The sequence below is a fragment of the Branchiostoma belcheri genome, unplaced genomic scaffold, assembly GCF_001625305.1.
Source record: "Branchiostoma belcheri isolate BF01 breed outbred unplaced genomic scaffold, Haploidv18h27 scaffold1, whole genome shotgun sequence".
Taxonomy (NCBI): Eukaryota; Metazoa; Chordata; class Leptocardii; order Amphioxiformes; family Branchiostomatidae; genus Branchiostoma; species Branchiostoma belcheri.
In genome coordinates, this window is record NW_017802379.1 from 11,645,052 (window position 1) to 11,654,259 (window position 9,208).

The 9,208-nt window shown below is 40.7% G+C and overlaps 1 protein-coding gene across 2 annotated transcripts in view; it reads right to left on the reverse strand.

Moving 5' to 3' along the window:
- LOC109478453 overlaps positions 1-9,208 on the reverse strand; it is a 51,098-nt gene that overhangs the window by 40,248 nt on the left and 1,642 nt on the right. Inside the window, exon 2 of one of the 2 annotated variants that reach the window (XM_019780025.1) lies at positions 6,303-6,398. The exons of the other annotated variant lie outside the window; for it this stretch is intronic. The gene's annotated coding sequence lies outside the window, so the exon portion shown is untranslated. The remainder of the gene's footprint in view (positions 1-6,302; positions 6,399-9,208) is intronic. 2 annotated transcript variants of the gene reach the window in all.

Below are 9,208 nucleotides of genomic sequence, written 5' to 3' on the forward strand. Positions count from 1 at the left end.
TTCCCGCGCGGGAAACTCTCCACCTCCCGTACCTCGGCTTACCTGGACATTAGTCGAATACCACCGACATCAACTGACTTTCAGCTAACCTTCCCGACTGATTAGGAAACGCCCCCAACCTCAGCAGACCAGGTTCCAATCCAGCCTTATAAATTCAGACTCTTCTCTTAACATCTGAAAACCTACAAATTACAGAAAAAGTGGGATCCTTTGTCTTCCTCTGTCTTCAAAAAAGAAATCAAACCCAGTAGTTTCCTCGTAGTTATCAGTACATGTAGTTCTATGTGTACCCTTTGTCTGTTTTTTATACCATATGTTTCTCTTGCTCCTGCAATTAGCCCTCGGGCAAGAATTTGCAATAAACACATTAATTAATAATTCCATATATGACAATATTGACAAAGTCCAAGAACATTATAACAAATGCCAGAATGTACAACTTCCACTGTATGATATGATTGTACGTAATCACCCCCATGAAACTCCTTCCTCTTCGCCCCCGCCGTTCTGCTTCGCCCCCGCCCCGTTCTGCTTCGCCCCCGCAAAAAATCTGCGGCCCGTCAGTGGTCTCGTCTAGTTTTTACACAGCATTCTAAATCCATGTCACCTCACACAGCAAGGTATTGCCTTATAAATTCTACTTAGTATTTGCAGCACAATTTTTAACTTAACGCTATTATTGATAGCTGTCATTTTTTCACTATTGTCTACTTGTATCAAAAGGAACACGATTAGTTACTGTTCAATTGGCTGATACAAAATCCCGCCATTATCCAAGTTGGTTTAATTAGTACCCACCTTCCATGGCGATCAGCCTAGCGTCAGTCCAGCCGTGAGTGAAATTTCCCGCCAGTACTTATAAACGTAAGAACCACTGACGGGCCGTGAGGTAGGGGTAAACTTTTGAATGGGAAGGATTTGTGCAACGCCACTTGGCAGAAAGGTGGTCCAGAATGTTTGCCGGAGCATGGGCTACTTTAAATTTGGCGGCACAGCCTTTATTGTTATTTTGCAGACGATTTTCGTGTCGACTGTGAGCTGTGCCGCCATTGGGGGCTAAGCAGAAGGACGGGGGCAAAGCAGAATTGCGCCGGGGGCGTAGAGGAACGACGGGGGCGAAGCAGATTTTTTGCGGGGGCGAAGCAGAACGGGGCGGGGGCGAAGCAGAACGGCGGGGGCGAAGAGGAAGGAGTTTCATGGGGGTGGTAATGGAATCCTGACGCTCCAAATTTTCATTCGGGCAGAGTTGTAAAATGGTTCAAAGAGGTCGGGATGGTGCGAAGTAGTTTGGCCAGCATTCGGGGCAGTCGCGTCGTTTCCGTCTATTTATTTAACTGATATACAACACATCGCCCCCAAATCCTCTGTCTTTATGTCATTAACTAGACTTAGTGATAAATGTGACACTGACTAATAATATTTTTCCTTTTTTTGGGGGGGGGGGTGTCTCTCTTGCGTCACAAATGCTCAAAATATAATTGTTTTCGTCAGAAGCTTGTGTTGGAAGCCTGGCATTACTCTATCGATATTTCCATGGCAGATGCTCTGCTGGACTTCACTCCCTTGTACCCCCACTCCGAACATTCTCTGCAAGAACACGCTTAGCCACCTTAACAGCAGAAAATCACCCTTTATTCCTCAATACTCCATCTGATCACTCAAGAGAAAATTTCATGCTGACAGTTTCTTCCCCAGAGCCACTTTACTGTGGAACAAGCTTCCCCGTGAATGTTTCCCCACTAGGTACGACCTCCAACGGTTTACATCTAGGGTGAACAAATATCTGACCACGCAGTCATCACTGTAACCCAAACAATGCAAGTGGCTCTCACGAGCCTTGTTTTCAGGTGAAACTGGATTAAATTAAATAAAAGAAAAGAAAGGTAATGTGTTTTCGGTTTGAGCCAGGTGGAGCAGCTGTGTTGTGGGACCACATGTAGGTTTACGTTGTAAGTCGAGTATTTGTGGATGGATATCGATGTGTTTTTGCATGTGGGTAACTGGAAAATGTAGTTCAAGTTATGGCTTTGCTCTATCGTACTACAGCAGACTCTCGGTGCATTTGTCGATTGTATGTCTACAGCATATCTCCATACGTCGTGAATGGATCTTAATGATATTACTAGTAGCTAAGTGAGCAGTGGGTATAAAGAAGCCCAAAGCCCTATTCTACATAATTTTAAAGTGGTGTATGTCAAAACCGTGAATGAAATTCTTTGGACATGTGTCCAAGGTATCCCCATACATTCAGGTCATTCAGATTTAATATTAGGACACAGGAGCCAAAAATCTACATTTTTGGTCCGAAAAAAGCCAAAAAGCCCTATTTTTACAATTTCAAAGTGGCGTATGTCAAAAACCTAAATGGGGTTTTGTAGATATGTTTCCAAGGTATCCCCATACCAAATTTTTAGGTCATTTGGTTCTAGTACCAAGGCCACTAGATCCCAAATGTATATTTTTTTTGCATGAAAATGGCAAAAAAAAAAACAAATAAAAAAGTTTTTCAAAGAAATGAAAAACAAAAACGCCTGGCGGCATTTGCCCACTCTACTTTCCTGCCAAATTCCTTGTTACTTGCCCCAAAAATGGCAGAGATGAATCAATTTAAACTAGAAAGGCCAATATTTGCTTTGGAGCAAATACAGCGATGGGTTCACCACATTTTACGACATGGCAGGGAAAGAATGAGAAACACAAGGGAAAACAATGATTTACATTGATATAACTATAATTTGAAGTAACATACAACTAAAACAACAGTTGGATAGCTATTCCCTACTTTATTGGTTAGGATTTTTAATTGCATAATGCAAACTGTTGATTTTCAAAAAAAAAAAAAAAACGTTCACGCCCCGCATTCCAATGCTGGAGCAGAAAAGCTTGAAATACCTACCAAAACACTTGAATAAAGACATACTGTCAGTATGGAAATGCTCTGTGCAGGTGTTAATCAAGTTAAATCCCTACAGCCAATCAGCAAGAAATGCTCTGTGGAGGTGGAAATGCTCTGTGCAGGTGTTAATCAAGTTAAATCCCAACAGCCAATCAGCAAGAAGTATAGAGGAAAGCTGCATGCCTATTGGTTGATGCCCTGCATTCCATTGTGATGACTCATGCCCAAACGTGGTAAACACGGCACACACTAACACAGTAATACATTTGCTATAACACAGCCAAAAAAACTCAAATAAAACCATTCTAAAAGCCTGTATCACAAAAATTTAAAAAAAGGCCTAGGGGTATTTGCCCACTGTACCTCCATACCAAATTGCAGGACCTTAGGCCCTAAAATGAAGAAGCTGAATCCATTTAAAAAATGGCAGGAGAAGAAGAAGAAGAAGAAGAAGGAGGAGAAGGAGGAGAAGAAACATCAGAAAAAGCAATATGGGTTCACCACCACTTCGTGGTGTGGTGAACCCATAATAAATGGCAGGAGAAGAAGAACCATGAGGGAACACAATATGTCTTCGCCACAAAATGGTTATCCCATCATGTTTCTACGTTGCTGCAGAGTGTTGTGTATTTTTTGGGTTTTCCATACAAACTTGTATTTTTAACAAGAGATCGCCACATTCATTTGATTTATTAGGCTCCCAATTAGTGTTACATATACATCTACAGCTTATATAACTCAGCATTAGTAAAGACATCTATTATAACGGCGTATATATCTACAAATTGACATCTACATCTCATATACATAAGCATTACTGTAGAAATCTAAAGTTTGTCTCCACATTACTGTAGACATAATAAGTATCTCAGTCTGTAGACTTAATAAGTGTATTTACACTACTGGAGACATCTACAGCTTATACATGAATACCTCAGCATTACTGTTGACATCTAAAACTTATATACATGTACCTCAGTATTACTGTTGACATCTAAACGTATATACATGTACCTCAGTATTACTGTTGACATCTAAAACTTATATACATGTACCTCAGCATTACTGTAGACATCTAAAGCTTATATAGATGTACCTCAGCATTGCTGTAGACATCTAAAGCTTATATACATGTACCTCAGCATTACTGTTGACATCTAAAACTTATATACATGTACCTCAGCATTACTGTAGACATCTAAAGCTTATATAGATGTACCTCAGCATTGCTGTAGACATCTAAAACTTATATACATGTACCTCAGTATTACTGTTGACATCTAAAACTTATATACATGTACCTCAGCATTACTGTAGACATCTAAAGCTTATATAGATGTACCTCGGCATTGCTGTAGACATCTAAAGCTTATGTACATGTACCTCAGCATTACCATAGACATCTAAAACTTATATACATGTACCTCAATATTACTGTTGACATCTAAAACTTATATACATGTACCTCAGCATTACTGTTGATATCTAAAACTTATATACATGTACCTCAGTATTACTGTTGACATCTAAAACTTATATACATGTACCTCAGCATTACTGTAGACATCTAAAGCTTATATAGATGTACCTCAGCATTACTGTAGACATCTAAAGCTTATGTACATGTACCTCAGCATTGCTGTAGACATCTAAAGCTTATATACATGTACCTCTGCATTGCTGTAGACATCTAAAGCTTATATAGATGTACCTCAGCATTACTGTAGACATCTAAAGCTTATATACATGTACCTCAGCATTACCATAGACATCTAAAGCTTTTAGATGTACCTCAGCATTACTGTAGACATCTAAAGCTTATATAGATGTACCTCAGCATTACTGTAGACATCTAAAGCTTACATACATGTACCTCTGCATTACTGTAGACATCTAAAGCTTATATAGATGTACCTCAGCATTACTGTAGACATCTAAAGCTTATATACATGTACCTCAGCATTACTGTAGACATCTAAAGCTTATATACATGTACCTCTGCATTGCTGTAGACATATAAAGCTTATGTACATGTACCTCGGCATTACTGTAGACATCTAAAGCTTACATATCTCCACATTGCTGTAGACATCTACAGCTTATATAAATACATCAGTGTTACTGTAGGCATCTACTTAAACAGATATCTAGAGCTAATATACCTCAGCATTACTGTAGACATGTACAATTTATATACCTACAAATTACTGTAGACATGCACACCTTATATAAATTAGAATTACTGTAGAAATCTACAATTTATATATCTCCACATTACTGTAGAAATCTTCAGTTCCATCACTTGCTCCACATTAGTGTAGTCATCTACAGTTTATTTACATACTATTAAGCATTACTATAGAAATCTTCACACTACTGTACACATCTAAAGCTTAAATTAATACCTCCAAATTACTGCAGACATCTAGAGCTTAATGTACACCTCGGCATTACTGTAGACAAGTACAGCTTAGCTTAGAAATGTTTAGATATATTTTAGTAGTACAGTACATTGAAGCTGTAGCTATTTTTTTAGCGTTCAAAAGAGTGCAAGGTTTGGATGCCTTTGGTTTGTTTGAAAGTCTTGTATACGTCTTCATTTGCAGCATCGGAGTCACCATGAAGGTAGAGGGCGAGGAGGATACAGACCACAAAAAGGAGCAGAAGCACGAGAACACTCGTCAGGCAGATGACTGCCTTCTGACGCTTTATATTTACTGCTCTATGCTCTCGCTGTATTAAAAACATTTACAAAATAAAACTAAACAAAAACACTTTAGAAAGCTTTACCTGGTTTATCCAGAAATAACACTGGACTGTTTATTCTTAATATTCTTAATAACACTGTTGCAATTTCAAAAAATCAAATCAAATCAAACACTCAAAGCAAATGTATTTCACAGTTTCGTATGTTTCAGCCTCTTCCTTTTTTTTTCTTTTTACATAATGTAACCCAACACCACAGGGTGTCTGTTACAGCACGCACACGTTACCATGGTGACAGACTTCTGATTAAGGTTATTGACATTATTTGTTTGTAACGGGGGAAGAAGATGAGGAAGTAGAAAAAGATTTCAGCTAAAATGGAACATAGCAAACAATTTTTTTCACGAAGCTGATATGAAAATAAATCTTAGGGCACAAAAGAAATTGGTCGTTTATTATCTATTTTATATGATGAACAATCATCATGAAACAGGTTTACAATAAACACGTTATTAATGCGTTCTTAATTTGCCCTAAAAACCTACTTACAAACCCACAGCTCAGCACCCGTGTAAACAATGCGCCTGAACCCGGAAGTAAAATATAGGTGGCATTTTAAACAGAGGCCGTAAATGTTGCTCATATTAAACAAACACATAAAAACTTAAAAAAATAGAAATAAAATAAAAATTTGTCTAACCTTGATAGCATTGATCTCGATCGGAGCAAGACCTCCGGGCAGCAAATCGTTTGGTGGGAGAGCTTTCTCTTCGTCAAGATTCGCCATCTTTTATAACTGTTGGGAAGAGTTGTCTGAAGTTTAGAAACAATCCAACCCGGAAAAATAGGCATACCCAACTCTCTATTTGAATGTAGGAAAATCTGATCACCGCTGACTTATTTCCAACCACAAACTTAACCGTGGCTTAACCCAGACCACTTGCGAATGTTTTGAAGATGACCGCTTGAACATTCAACTTCACAGCCGAACACTGTAGCCGACCTCGCCGAACACCAGCAGACCTTGCTCCCGATCTATTTCTAACCATGTTTTTTTTGTGTGTGTGTGTGTGGGGGGGGCATGTTGTAAAGGGCACATTCTGCTACGGGACTGTACGATATTTACCGGGGGGGGAGGGCTGGTGCAAAATGGTCCGGTAAAAAATTTTTTCCATGGCCCTCCCCCCGGCTCAAAATTTTTTTCAATGGCCCTCCCCCCGGCTCAAAATTTTTTTCAATGGCCCTCCCCCCAGCCCAAAAAATTTTTCGGTGGCCCTCCCCCCCATTTTTCAAGTCCATGTCTCTTTCTCCCTGCGTAAATTCCCGAATGAAGTACGCATCCCGATTAAAGTACGCACCCCCGGTTTGGGGCTGGTGGGAGACAAATATTCCCGTCTGAAACGTAAAATGGAAAAACTCGAATTAAGTACGCACCCCTTCTACGCACGGCCGGTACCACAGTGAACATGTAGTATGTGTGTCTTAAAGACAGTTCGTCGTTCCAAACAAATTTAAAATTGTTAAAAACTAGATTTATGCCGTGTACTACGTGATGGTATGGTAACGTAGCGCGAAACGTTTCAAGTTCGGGCTTGTTTTTCACCGCCGGCCGCAGCCGACTTGCAAGACGTCACCACCGCATCGAAAGGTAAGGCAAGTGCGGCGAAACGCACAGATTTGGATCCAGCTTTGGAGTGTTGGTGATCAAGCAAGCAATGGTCAATAAAGATTCGTGAAAAAAAGACAATATTTCAATATTGATTTTATCGGTAACGGGGGGTAGTTGAATGTTGATGCACAAGTACGTAGCTTTAATATTTTTAATACGAAATGCACCGAACGCATCTTTAATAGCGCCCGCGCGATCGACCCATGGAGAGCAACAATCATACAGGCGGAGAACTGGGCGGAGTATTTGGGTGTAGAGGTGCTACCGAATTTAAAATTTGACACCGAAACCAATTAACACAACAACAGAAGACTACTGGGATCAATGGGACTTGCGATTCCGAACAGGAGAAAGTGACAAGTTTGACTGCGTTTCAAGTAATCTCTCGTTATGTGATAGATATTTTTGTCACAAAATCAAAGGAATAAACACATGTATTAATTTGTACTCCGTAAAATTTATAAGTACAGTCTGTTCAGAGGAAAGAAAGACTTCCTTCTCGGGGTCCATGTTCTGGAAAGCTGTCCTCAGCGCTGCGCATGCCACGGCCCTCTCTGTGATCTTCAGCTGTAGGTGTACTTTGCCTGTCGGCGCGCCAAACACCCCACCCACCGGCCGGGCGGTAAGATTTCATCAAAGACTACATTTTAAGTTAACTCCGCCCCTATCATTGTAGCTTGCCGAACAGTCGAGTAGGAGTACATCTAGCTGGAATTTTCACGTCGTACTGGCTGGTGTAGCCCGCTACAGAGTGATTTCCTGTGGCATTTATCAAGATTTAAAAATATTTGTGATACGAAGTGAAACATGGTTAACAATTTCTGAACCTTTGAAACGACATGGCCATGGGCATAATTTTTGTTGAAGATTGCTGAGTTGAACTCAAGCCGGAAGTGTATTGGAAATGATGACCGTCAGTCGAGCCTCGAGGCACAACTGTTATGTTATCACATGTTACGTTACGACGATCAAGAACGTTCACGGCTTGCGGACCATTTCAAATATTACTCATAAACCCTACAATTGTATGTGTACTTACGGGAGGTTATATTTTTGCCGGGGTTCCACTGAGATCGGCGCCGGCTAGCTGGGGAACGATCCTGTCGGCATGACAAAGCGCCGGGCGTCATTGCATGCCAGAGACCTACATTTTCTTACCGTGGGTGACTTGACTTCTTCTTTTACCGCAACTTGTTGTTGACAAAATATCGACGAAAGTCACAGGAAATATGTTCATTTATTGAAGTTTAACTTTATTTCCACTCGTCAATATTCTTATCTAAACATGCTACAAACGATCGATGTTCCATGCTCCCCGTGCCGGTGTTCCGCTATATTCCTGAGTCGTCCACGGATTTGTCGGCGGAAAACTCAAATAAAGTACGCACCGCGACTTTGGCGACGGCCCGCGAGACACTTCTGGGATTTTGAAAAATGTAAAAAGTGCGTACTATACTCGGGAATTTACGGCGTATTTCTTGTAATTCGGTACTACGCGACGCCATATTTTACAAAGTTTTTCGGTGGCCCTCCCCCCCAGGCCAATTTTTTTTTTCGATGGCCCTCCCCCCGGCTCAAAATTTTTTTCCATGGCCCTCCCCCCAGGCCAAAAAATTTTTCAATGGCCCTCCCCCCCAGTGCACCAGCCCTCCCCCCCGGTAAATATCGTACAGTCCCTTATATAACAAGTCTTTATGGTGCGTAGGTATTGAAGAGAATAATGACCACACAGAAAAGATCTCATATTTGTCGTCAGACGTCCACTGACGGCGGTAGCGGGGAGTGGCCAGCAGGGAGCTACTGTGTCTTCAAGAAGGGAGCGTGTCCTGATGGTGAGCACGGAAGATTTCATGTCATAAACAGTATCATCATCATCATCATCATCATTGGTTTATTATTATTCACAATAAAAACGGCCTTGCAGTATTAACTGAATT